Genomic DNA, 13,679 nt, shown 5'->3' with positions numbered 1-13,679 from the left:
CGTATTCTTGTTTTAATTTTATTTTTTCATTGTTGGTTTAAACCTTCAAGTATTGGATTAAACTTTTTTGTAGGTATAAACACATAATGAGAGGTACCAGTACGTCTACCATCAGTTTTGACATTGACATATACGCTCACGTCTACGTAACTTACTTTCTATGCATCTCGCTCGTACTCGCATATTAGTGAGTGTATTGTATTCTCGTGTCACATCAAGACATGATGAGACCACACACATGCTTTCTGTGCTATAAATTATTTTCTAATTTATGTACAAGATAGACCAATTAACGATAAATTAATGACATCAAATAAATCAATTAACCAGTTATCAATCAATTTCTCTACATATATAAAAAACTCTTCTTAAATACGGTACCAATAAAGATAACTATTCAGACATTGTATTACAAGAAAATTCAACATTTGCAACCTAAGATTATGGTCCTTTTTAGCGCATCACTATTTAGCAAGATACAACCTTGTGAAAGCTGTTAGAACGTTGTTAGAACTGCCATTACACCATAAATCATACTTTAGACCATTGTTTTAAGACTCATTTTCCCATAAATAGGACCTTAAGAAAATGACCAATCTTTTAGAACTTAACAGTTACTTTCGCAAACTCTCATCATTAAATAAAGACTCGTAACCAAATTAACTTTATGCCTATTGAATAAAGTTCATTTTCCAACGAAATTTAAACGTAAGATAAGATTTAAGAGACGACTCGTTGTTAAGCCAGTAAAGAGGCGGATCATAAGTATCACAACAGGCGATTTGAGCCGCCAATCATCTTAAGGGGCCGGTATATGACGTTTTCGATTTAGACCTCACTTTGTAACCATAATTTGTTCAATAAATGTTTGATAATTGCATTAAATTACACGTAAATTTATTCACGAAGAAACCGTGTACCGACTCTTCATGCCATTATATTTTTAATTTGCTGTTATTCTCTACAAATCGACACTAAAAGTATCAAAAAATCAAAATATGGAGTTCCGTTTGAGACGGAAGCAAAACAATTTTGTCTTTGACAGTAATTGAATTATTGTATGATTTTGGAAGCTAGATAATTCAGCTACCAATTTATTATCGATTTATATTTTTACTCACAAAGACAACACAGAAATTCAATCTCAAATGTAAACTTTCGAACAATTTCCATACATTGAAGACATCACTCAAAATTCTTCTTCAAGTCAGATGCCCGTTGGGGCTACACCGGAGCACACGTGTACTTCTTCAAATGAAAATGACAGCTTGATTTTCTTGCTTTTGACAATTATATTGACATTAAATCATATACGCACACGAGAAAGCATACCAGTAGATAAAATGTATTTCAAATAATAGGGTACATAAATATCAGCTCGCGTCTCATTTAAATTTCATTTGCTGTTATTTACGGGTCATTATTGTTGAAAACCGCAGTAAACTATCTTAAAACAATACGATTACAGTCGAATTTAAGTATTATGTTCCTTCAAAACTCGCTTAAAATGAAAAAAGTTTAAAGACTCATCTTTACTGATTGGGATCAATTTTTATTATGCTGGTATCATTTTGCGTCATTTTAAAAACGTATTTGACTTCTGTATGTCAATGAATTTTGATGACAACTGTAATCTTGTATTATATTATAGAACTTTTATATTAAAATATTGCCTATTAACAGGAAGAGTTATGTAATTCGTATAAGTAATACCTGAAAGTCTTGTACCTAGATCTGTAATACCATGGATTGCGACGAATAAATTATTATGATTATGCCGTTCGTTCCGTCTATATGTATAATGCGTGTACGTGCAGTTCTCTGAAAATCTTCAAGAAAAATAACGGCTATACCACCACTAAGTACTAGCAAGTTTTTGCGGCTTTGGAGACCGAGATGAAGCTTACAGGCCAATAGCGTTGTGGCCTGGTTATTGTTATGTATAGGTACCTATGTATCGAATGTTTTATAAATTTACTATAAAAAGCAATGTTTTATTTCGATTAGGTCTACATTTTGTGCATATTGCATATCTGAAGTATTTTCGTACTAAACTTGAAACTTTCGTTGAAACTAAATAAAATAATTATTCCAAATGTACAGTCACCTGCAATTTATGTTACACAACGAAGGCCGCAAAAATATCTGACACGATCTTATTTGTAGAACCATAAGAGCATGTCACATATTTTTGCGGCCTTCGAAGAGTAGGTACCGTCATTACTCATTATCACCAACTTTGCCCGCTTTTTTTTTAAACACGAATTTCTCAAAAAAAATCACATCATATGACTTTTTTTTGCTCAGCACGTCCATTGTGATCAAACGCATCAGTTTATGTGAAGAAAACATTTTTTTATCGTGGTTTTACCCATTTTTTGCGTTTTAGAGGGCGGGCAAATAAAAAAATATCCGGGGTTTTCGCCAACATTGCCCACGTCAATTTGGTATTCAAATACAGCTCGTATGATGATGATGTCTAAGGATCACTTAAAGGTTTTGGGCAATCCTACCATTCCCTGTTTTAGACTTAGCGATAAGTGTAAAAACTTTTAACTAAATTTGCTGGGCAATGTTGCCTACCCGTTTTTGCCCATTTCCAAATAAGGCTCGCCTAAGCATTTTACAAAGGCTAGGGTTGTCACTTTTGAGAAAATCTGTTACAATAGTTTAATGACCAAAAATATGATTTTTGTTGTGTTTTCATTCGTTAACGGGATAAAACATGTAAATAAAGGATAATAAGACAAATTAAATACAGTATATATTTATAAACTTATTTTAGTGTACAAACATAACCTTCTTTTACTTGCGAAGTTGGGTAAATTAGATGAAATTGACAACCCTAATCCGTTTTTGGTGGTGGGCAATGTTGGTATGGATGCCAAATTACCGGATTACTTTGCCCACCGCTAAAACTTTTGTGTATTTAGGCCTTTTTAGTTTAAATCTCAATAGACATAATCTATGCTTCATGTGTTATAACTGAAACCCGGAAATATTTGTCAAAGGGTTCTCAATTTTTTCTACTTGCATTCATTATTTATCAATTTTTTGCCCGCCGAAATATACCCTATATTAGACAACACGCTCAAAATTCCCAAGTCAAGTTATGCATAAGTTTGGCATATACTTTGTCAGAAATATAACCAATTTTCTACTAAAAACAGCAGGGTGGCCATAACTATTATAAATTTTTCTACATTAACGAATTTGTTTAAAATTGTCGTTTTGGGCAAAGTTTCCCTGGAGGCAAAGTTGGCGCTAATGACGTAACATATTATTGCAGGTGACTGTACATAAATGTTTCGGTGATTTTGAGATTATTTTCCAGGTTAGTTTACTAACAATCAAGTTATGCAGATACCGATTTCGTGAACGTATAAGTAGTAAGGTACCGCTATTGTTTAGCGATACCGATTATTTTTGAAGGTAAAACTATACCGGTTGAAATATAAAGATATTAAAATTACAGCAGGGACAACAATTTTTTATAGGTGTACCTAAACCATCATTGGCCGAGCGTTAGCAAAGGTCTCCGTTTCAGCTTGGGCAAAAATGCTTTTGTATGTTCTCCTTTGCAGATCACATTTCTCAACTGATTCTCGTGAAAATTTGTAAGCAGGTTCGATAGAACTATTCTGTTTCGCTTTATCCGCCAAAATGGAATTGCCACCCTGCTGAAACTTTATTTATTTAAATTCCTATTGAATGGATTTTGCACCTTATGAAAAACCGTATAGAGTAGTAAATAACATTTTACATCTGACTTAATGACGTCTTGTTTTATTCGCTTTAATTGTACAAAACGCGTATCTCGACAAAGCAATATTAGGTAGTAAAACAGTCAACAATCAAATGAATTAAATAGGTACGTCACGTGTGACATGAACAGACAAGGAAAGCAAGATTAAATGCATTGTTTCTCTTTCATCTTTAAATACCCTCAAAGGAGGCTAGTGGTCAATACTAAACTAAAAGTCCAATCTTAAAAAAACATGATGGGTCACTGACCTGTCCCAGTAAAGTGAGGTAGTGTGCGTGAAGTGCGCTTGTGTGTGAAATGGGGTAACTTGACAGAATCTGATATTTTACCCACCGCTACCGTCGCCTTAATATCGTAAGTACACTTTCTCTGAACTACATTGAATGCTGTTATTAAATAAAAGTACAAACGCACTACTGATACGTGACGTCATACTGTGTGGAAGCCGTTTTCTTTTTCTTTTCGAAATCATCTGTCAAACAATAGTAGATTGTACAACAAGGGCATAAAGTGACCCATTTTCACACGAGGCAATTTTTTGGTCTGAGCGAAGCGAAGACCAAAATAGTAGACGAGGGTAAAAATGGACATTTATGCCCTAGTTGTACACTCTGCTTTTCACTTCGATTGCGAGGAAAATAAAATTATATTTTTCACGGCAATTTACACCACGAAATTGTCGTAAAGCGAAAGAACATAATACATACTTAACCAATTCCCGCCAACTAACTTATTAATTATTTTTTTTTATTTTCAACATGTGATCAGAGTTTCAGACGCTTGGTTTTCTGCCAAGTCAAACATTTCGGAGCATTTTTGAACGATAATCGACTCCTATTTTATGTGATTTACTAAACTTAATGACAGAAAATACGGATTTCTATTAAATTGTAGCAAAAATAAAATAATATAACAAGTTCATATACACAATTTTATTGCTCAGTAAAATTGTGCAATATGTTTTAACTGTTTGGCCGTTGAGACCGATTACCTTAGTCTTAGAAGAAAATTTTACTTTTATGCTCTAGAGCATAAAATGCGATTTTATGTCGTCTACGCACGACATAAAGGTGCACTTTTTGAGCATGAGAAGTGAAAAATATATTTCTGTGGTATTAACAGCATCCCTAGAGTGTCATTCTACAGCGTGACGAGCGTTCGCGTTTGTGTTATTATTTTTGTATTAAACAGCGCGCCAAGCGGGACGTTTTGGAAACTCAAAATACAATAGAATGAATACACTAGGGGTACAGAAGTAGTTCAAAGTCAAACTCGTTGGGATATGTCGTTTTATTACATAGTTATTTAGTAAACACCCCTTGATGTACCTATACCACTGTAATTGGACGTACCTATACCATAAATCCTATAAAATATTTATTTTTATCATCAATTCATCAGTTTTTAAAACAGGGAAAATACCTCTGTTTTTATTTTAGGCTTGTGTATGACTCAAGTAAATAAAAGCATGTAAAGAGCAGTACGGTTACCATCAGTTTGTCACTGACATAAACGCCGTCGAGAACGTAATTTACTTTCTATACATCTCGCTCGCACTCGCATATTAGTGCAAACGGGATGTATAGAAAGTAAATTACGTTCTCGACGGCGTTTATGTCAGTGACAAACTGATGGTAACCGTACAGGTGTAAACAAATATGAACAATAAGGTAGTGTAACCGTAATAATGCCATTACTCACTTAAGGATGACTCACGCTAGACCGGGCCGGGGCCGGGCTTCGTTTTCTATAGAAAGCACCACGTGATCACCGATCAGCCGTCATAAAAAATGACATGTCGGACGCCTCGGCCCGGGCCCGGCCCGCTCTCGCGTGAGTAATCCTTTACGTTTCATTGAAAACTACAAAGGTGTAGTACTCGTAATCTGAAAACTTTAATGGCCACTTATGATTTATCAATGGATGACGCGACGATTACTAACCTGCGTACGAGTTGATTCATTTGAAACTGTGCCAATGGTTGCAGACGTCTGCTGACTCATTGCACAGTGCTCACAGTGGTCGCCAACTCGGGGAAAAAGGAACTGAAAATATTTCTGTCTGTCGCTAAGGGCGGCACCATGCCAGGCGTGGCTCACTCCGCGATTTCGTCGCTTTGCAACAGGTAGGTAGCTACAAGTACATCCGTCCCACACCAATTTTGGTGGCTAGCCATAAGCCGCGCGTGGCGCTGTCGCCACCTAGCGGTCATACCTGTCCTAATCGTAACAGACGCGTTTTGTTAGAGAGTGAATCTTCTGTACCTAGTAGGTACTATTATTTATTCTGTGACAATGCGCATCTGATGAACTAGACGCGTATTTTGATTGTAATATCAGGTTATGAATTTGATCTGGATTTGTTAGGCATATGCCCCGTAGTGTCCACTAAGATAGACATATAAAAAAAGTGCGAAACATCATTTGATCCCAATGAGTCCTAATTTCCCCCTTGAGTTGGGTTAAAAGGTCAGATGGCAGTCAGGGATGTCAATTCTTGGGATTGCCGAGCGGACTCCATGCTCTATTAGAGAGCAGCCGTGGCAAAATGCCGAGACAACGCGCAACACTAGAAAGAACATGATGATAGCAATCCCATCCCATCTCATTTATTCCACTTTTCTATGTTCCTAAACCTTTAAACGAGCAATTCTTGTATATATTTTTATATTTCGGGGATCTCGGAAACGGCTCTAACGATTTGATGAAATTTGCTATATGGGGATTTTCGGGGGCGAAAAATCGATCTAGTAAGGTGCTTATCTCTGGAAAAACGCGCATTTTTTGAGTTTTTATATTTTTTCCGAACAAAGCTCGGTGTCCCGGATATTAATTACTTAAGTATAGGTACATAGAACTATATTGGAACAAAATGAAGTTATTCTATTTTATTCTGCACACTCCAGATTAGGGAACTACCCGTCGGCAGCATCCGGCATTCCCGTTAGAACGCCACTAGCACTAAATATAGGCGGGTGTTGAACCCACGACCGATATCCTCTATAACCCCATTTATTTCAGTAGGTAGCTGACAACTGTGAGATTTATGGGTGGGGTGACCTTGTAGTTTTTTAAGAATTATACGTGTGGACTATAGTTAGAGTGATTATAAAATTACTAGCATCTGACCGCGACTTCGTCTGCGTGGATTGACGATGATGGTTGATAAAAACTATCCTATAACCTTTCCTAGGCCTCAAAGTATCTCTATACCAAATTTCATCTAAATCGGTTCAAGGGTTTAAGCGGTAAGCGGTAACAGACACATAGATTTAATTATAGTAGGGATTTTATAGTAATTGTAACTAAAATTTAAAAAAATCAACGTGTGGTGACCATGATCTGTGTTTAGACATAAGTAGGTACGCTAAAAATGACGAAAGCGAAACCACATTAGCGAAATGCAACCGGCTTAACGGTACGTGAATCAAGACTGACATACTTTTCGGCAGCCTGGCCGAGACGTGAATGTTCAAGTTTATAATGTTGTTTTGTTTTGCTACAATAATTAAGTCCGGGTAAATGACATGTTACGTAGGTAATGCTCATATTTTTCAATTGAACAGGCTCTATATTCTTATTTGCATTAGTCGTTCCTAATTCTTATTTTTATTTCCCAGATACTTAAAATAAATGACAGTTTAAGTGCTCCAATTTTTCGACCCAATCTTCTGTTGTTTAATTTTATACAAAATTTATACATTTGGTGACGTGAACTTGAACTTAGATAAACGCAAACAATAAAGTTGCCTGAACTGAACTCATCAGTGTTTTTACTCCGCGATTTTCGATGTCTCACCGTGTTTCTCCGGAAAACTAAAATTTCACAACTCTCACAACTGAATCATGTGGTTTTATTTAATCATCGTCACAGATATTAGGACCGGCAAACGGTACTTCATCACGTTTCTCAATCTCATTGCCTATTGCGACATCTGAATTGGCTATTTTTCTGAATGTACGAGTATTTTTGTTTTATAACATTGATAGAAAATAGTAGTGTGTTAGCGAGGTAACCTCTTATGTCGATGTTACAAAGATTTCGTAATTTTGTAACTTGTCTCAATGTTATCTAACTCTTAATATACCGTGATAAGCACGTACAAGAAGCAGTGGAGACTCAAACTTGAAGTTGTTTTGTTCAATAGCAAGAAATTGTACTTTAGACTGCTGCTAAATATTCCGTCTCCACAAGGAAAGAAGAAAAAGAAAAGGCTCGAAAGATAGACGTGAACGCGTATACATTTTTTCTAGTACCTACACATACATACATACATCACTGGCTCAGTGACCCAGAGAGGCTCTTGGCCTCTGACACAAAAGAGCGCCATTCTGCTGTATTCTGCGCCACTTCGCGCCAGTTGGGTATTCCGAGGGCGGACAGGTCTTTTTGGGCTTCCTCACTCCAGCGGTTTCTGGGACGCCCAGACGGACGTTTTCCCCCCGGGCGCCCCACATACGTTTCTAGCTTCGCTTCGCATTTCGAGTACCTAGGTACAATTTTTTGTAAGTATTTAAATTTATGGCAACATAGATATATTGTACTTACTTAAATGTTCATGCCAAATTTCATGTTGAATATTTCAGCATAAAATCAGAACGTAACTTCGATTAGGGTGGATTTTTAGCGGAGTCAAGTCAGATTGACTAATTGCCGTATTCGAACTTCAAGATATTCACAAGAGACGACACGTACTAGATCCATTCTAGATACGTTATAGTTTAGATATCAACTAGTTCTCTTTGCAGCGCAATTCGGGCAACCAATGACTTTTACGTTAGATAGAGTAAGATATCTATTAGATGTGAATTGGATCTCTAAGTCATATCCTGTGGAAATCGTTCAACAGTATCTCCAGAATCGCGCAAATGTCAAATTTGACAGGTTAGATCTTAAACATATCGTTATCGTATCTTGGTGATGTCTAAAAGATGTCTAATAGATGTCTATTTCAAAATCCGAATCGGGCCTTAGGGCTCTTAGGAGCGGCATTTGAAATAAAAAAAGAATTGGTTTTAATTAATTCATATTTATTTTACATTTCTTGCACTGCAGTTTGCCCGCTCGTCCTTATTGGTGTGTTACATAAATATCAAATCTAAATCTAAATTTCAATATTCGATGGCTGCTCCTGGATCCTCAAAATAAGTAACGAAAATAAATGCAAGATACAAGTGGAGTTATCTAAGAATGTTAAGAGGGCATTCACTCTGTCTGTACAATTGAATAATTCTTCGTTACGAAGGGCCCGCACCGAGCCAAATGGAGGGTTAACCCTCGACACCTTAATTGATACTTTTCATCATCATCATCATTTCAGCCTATATACGTCCCACTGCTGGGCACAGGCCTCCTCTCATGCGCGAGAGGGCTTGGGCTATAAGTCCCCACGCTAGCCCAATACGGATTGGGGACTTCACATACACCTTTGAATATATTGATACTTTTGTCCGAATATAATTAATGATTTATGTTATTTGGACGCTTGCTTGAGTTTTTCAGTTGGGATAATATTATTCATTGCACACCTAAATAATACGTAGAAATAGCAAAGAAAAAAAAACAATTGATTAAAGATAGGGAACTGGCAGTTTTATCGCTGAAAAGCGACCACTTACAGATAACCTTTGATACGTTTCTGATTTTAGTTTCGATAGGTACTTATCTCTGATTTAGGTTAAGTACATATAATGTGTACCTACATACAATAAATAACAGTTTTCATGAAACGCAAAAAATCGATTCCGCTAAAGCTTAAAATAATTCCCACAATTTGGTTATTGCAATAAATTAAGTATCTAATTATAAAATTAGATTTAAGGATGACTCACGTTAGACCGGGCCGTGTCCGGGCCGGAGCTTCCGACGCTTAGTGTTCTATGGCATGACAGGCGATCACGTGATGCTTTCCATAGAAAACGATGCGCCGAAAGCTCCGGCCGTGATCTTTCTCTATTTGTAATAAATTTTTGCAAATGTATGTTAATCGTTGAAATATTTCGTATACTTATTAATCTTATTATTAACACATAAAAGTGTCGCCAAAATCGAGAAGGTATACCTGTCTGACCTTTTTGGCGAATAGTACAATAGGTATGTTTGTTCTGCGAAATAGGTGAGTGTGCGAATGTGTTCGGCTCCAATCAAAACAATCTATCAGCCAATTAAACTCACGTTCGATCGAAGGACGGTGAACAATAAGGGGAGACCGGGGTCAGATGGACCGCCTGCAAGTTTGTACAACGACGATACTTCCAGTTTATTAGGTTATAAAAAGTGATCCTGCTGTAAACACAATGAGTCTCTCGTCTCGCTCGCACTAATACTTGTGTTCGTAAGCCGTTGTGTACTCTTAGCGTCAGGGCTGCATATACAGGATGATTTGTTATACTTATTCTATAAGTTGAGCTGTTTCACCACAAAGAAGCCCAAGCTAGAGAATATAGTAGTATTTATAAGTTAGATTTCATCGGTTAGGTACTTATTGAGTACCCATTTCTGCAATGTTTTCGTCATTATGTGCCATGTAATCTTCATACCTCACATATTTTATAAATTTAGTAACGATATTTAAATCGATATTGGAATTAGGTCCTTAAACCGTTGGAATGTAAACATAAGTAATTGCTATAATGAAATAATGACTATAATATTATAAGATTATTGCAGAATGACGAACTTTTATACTTATCATCGAAATTAAACACGCACCTATTGTGATTGACACTGTTAGCAAATGAATATCAACTAGGTCGAATGCGTAACGCAACTTTAGATTTATACCAAATACCAATTTCGTGTAAAATTAAAACGTATTTCGTTTTTCATACTGTTTTGTGTAGGTAATGCTCCAACTAGTTCAACTAACCCCCCTCTCCCCAATGATAAGCGAACCGAACCTTATACAGTTCCATTGTAAACACCCATACCTTCGTAGAAATTGAAATAATAAAGAATGTTTACACATATGAATACTATATGTAAACTATGCTTTAGCGATAGCGATAAGGGCAAATAGGTAGCAGTACGTCTACGTTTTTGAGTTTATATAAAATAGTATAAGAAATTCAAAGGTGTATGTGAAGTTCCCAACCAGGATTACCCTCGTTAGACCGGGCCGGGTCTGGGCCGAAGCTTCCGGCGCTTTCTTTTCTATGACAGATGACCTGTGATCACGTGATGCTTTCCATAGAAAACGAAGCGCCGGAAGCTCCGGTCCGGACCCGGCCCGGTCTAACGAGCGAATTAACAGTGAACATATGTGGGAAATGGTAATAAACGTGATAGGATTATTCAGTATTGTAATAATAATAATATCCTATTTAATAACAACCTTTTGATAACCTCTCTTCCACTCAATACAATTTTGCTGAATGAGTTTTCAAGTATGAAACCGCTACGCACGTCTGCAGTAACAGATTAGTTTACGATCACAGACCATTTTATAGCAAGAGGAAGCACTTGAGCAAAAAACGCGGAACTAGGTATCCAAGGTATTGTGGGTTAAACTGTTTGCTTGTTTACTAATTCTTACATTGCTGTGAGACTTAAATAAAATTAAATGATAAATATTTTAGGAACAATCTTACACATTTTGGACCTAGCCCAAGCTAAGCAAAGCATTTACTACCTATACACTATGGGTACTGTACTAGGCAACGGTATACATACATACTTAGATACATAGATAACATCCATAACTCAGAAACAACAATTCGTGATGAATTCACAAATGGATGGCTCTTACCATTCGAACCCGGGATCTCCTGCTATTTCTAGATTAATTCGAATTATGGGTACTTATAGGTATTCGTAAGACTGTTTGCTTAATTTTCAAACCAAAATTCACCTTTATTTTGGTAAAAAATGTACCTACTTTACTTTTAAAACCGTCATGTTTACGAGAATCATAAACAATTTCGTGAACGTTATTTTATCACACCCCTCCATCTTAACAACATCTTCTGTAACCGTTACTACCGTTGGTCGTTGCGTAAACGAGCCATCATTCCCAAAGCAAACTGATAAATAACAGTACTTTTATTGACAGCTTGAGAATCGTGTATTGTCACTTCCACATTGACGGTTTTTGTGGCTTTATCATCGTCCAGAATCACTTCGTCCGTCTATTTGCCTCTCTATCGCTCGTATTTACAAGTGATAGAGAGACAATAACGAAATTTCGATTTTCGATGTTTGCAATAGGCCCTCAGTTTCTTTTGACTCGTTTGAGTCTTGATAGACAACTTCCTTGTTAATATTGAATGCAGTATTGCAGTGTCATTTGATTTGTATTTCCATTCTCTTTTTATCTTTTAATCATAGATTTTTATGATAATTAATGGTTATGAAATTTCTTTTGTGAGTTCCGGCCATCTGGTGGACTCGTGTGAAATTAATGACTAGATATTTATTGATTACGTCATTCACACTTTTTTTTCTTTTCTTCGACTGTCGAGTAGCTTTTATAAGCTACCAACTAACTACTGGTTTTTGTAGATCAGATCAGTCAGTATTTTATTGATTTTTTCCTTATTTATTTTCTAACAGTGACTTAACTTGTTTAAATTCTTTAACTTGTTAAGCATTTAGTCGTTTTCTGCAACTTTAGCATCATCTACTGTTACTTTATGATCTAGAAGTCTTATCTTATTGTTCATTGTTTTCAAGTCCAAGACTCTTTGAAGCTGAAACATCTGTTTAATTATAAGGATCTTCAACGGAAACTAAGTCATTCTTAACTTAGCTCGCATTGTTTTGTACACACAACACATTCAACTGGATTATAGTCCCTATCTCATTGCAATAAGGTATATGAATGATCATGTAACTTCTTCAATGGTTCCATGGCCACATGCGCAAACGCAACATCCTCGCACATGTCATAGATTACCATCAGCTCTATTCCAGAACCAAGATGTCACATGTGCCAGACAAATGTATAAGACTTAGGACTTTTATATTTTTAAAGTGTTATTATCAAGACTCATTAACCGTTGAAATCGACGTATGACTCAATTGCTAATTGCTATATCGGTTCAGAACGTGACTTGATTTTCTTGGTGAAGCTTTGTTTTTTCCAAGATATTATCAATATTACCTTAACATTGCGTCTTAAGATCGTTAGTAACATTGTTGAACTGAACTTTGACATCATATTTAATTGTTTCTTTTTGCAACCGTTATTAAAATTTGGTAATAACGGAATTTTTAACGATAATAACAGTTTTGGAATGTTACATCGTTAAATCATATTTAATCGTCTTTCCCAACGGCTTGTCAACAACGAGCTTTAAAAACCCAGGGACCGAGTAGCAAAAAATGGACGAAAAAAGCCGGGGAGTTATTGGGCACAACTGCATAGCGCAGTCATTCATGGGACCAAAGGAGACGCTGCGGTGAAACTAGGGGATGTATTCGGTGCTTAGCAATATAATTTCAATGTAATGGGGAGTTTGCGTCGTAACGTGTTCATATACATACTATTGATACTATGTTTGTGGGCAAAAGAAATAGCAAATGATGTAAACAAACTTATTAATAATTGGTCTCTTATCTGGGACTTAACGATGTGGAGGCATAATGGGATTATTGGGACCCCGCAGTAGAGGCCTTGGTCATAAAAGAAAAAAATACGTTTCTGTATTAACATTTGTGGATAGGTAGGTTACCGACTTGATCTAAATTTGCCACGGGCATGGGTGCTTGTTCTTACAAATCGCAATCAATAGAATCGGCACTATAAGTATAAACAACCATATTTTGAAGTTCAAGAGTTATCTTAAATCCTAACATTATGTTCACATTATGTATGTAGTCATTACAAGTTAACATACCTAACTATTCCATACTTAGTCATAATTTAATAACAAATTTTGAGGTTAGGTTTCTTGTTATTAGTTCACTTAGCCGG

The 13,679-nt window shown here is 36.2% G+C and overlaps 1 protein-coding gene across 3 annotated transcripts in view; it reads left to right on the top strand.

Moving 5' to 3' along the window:
- Positions 1 to 13,679, top strand: part of LOC134794155 (uncharacterized) — a 137,323-nt gene that overhangs the window by 67,137 nt on the left and 56,507 nt on the right. The gene's annotated exons all lie outside the window — the stretch shown is intronic.

Source organism: Cydia splendana, chromosome 10 (genome assembly GCF_910591565.1).
Source record: "Cydia splendana chromosome 10, ilCydSple1.2, whole genome shotgun sequence".
Taxonomy (NCBI): Eukaryota; Metazoa; Arthropoda; class Insecta; order Lepidoptera; family Tortricidae; genus Cydia; species Cydia splendana.
The sequence above is the reverse complement of the archived record's forward strand: the minus strand, read 5'-3'. Positions and strand labels throughout refer to the sequence as shown.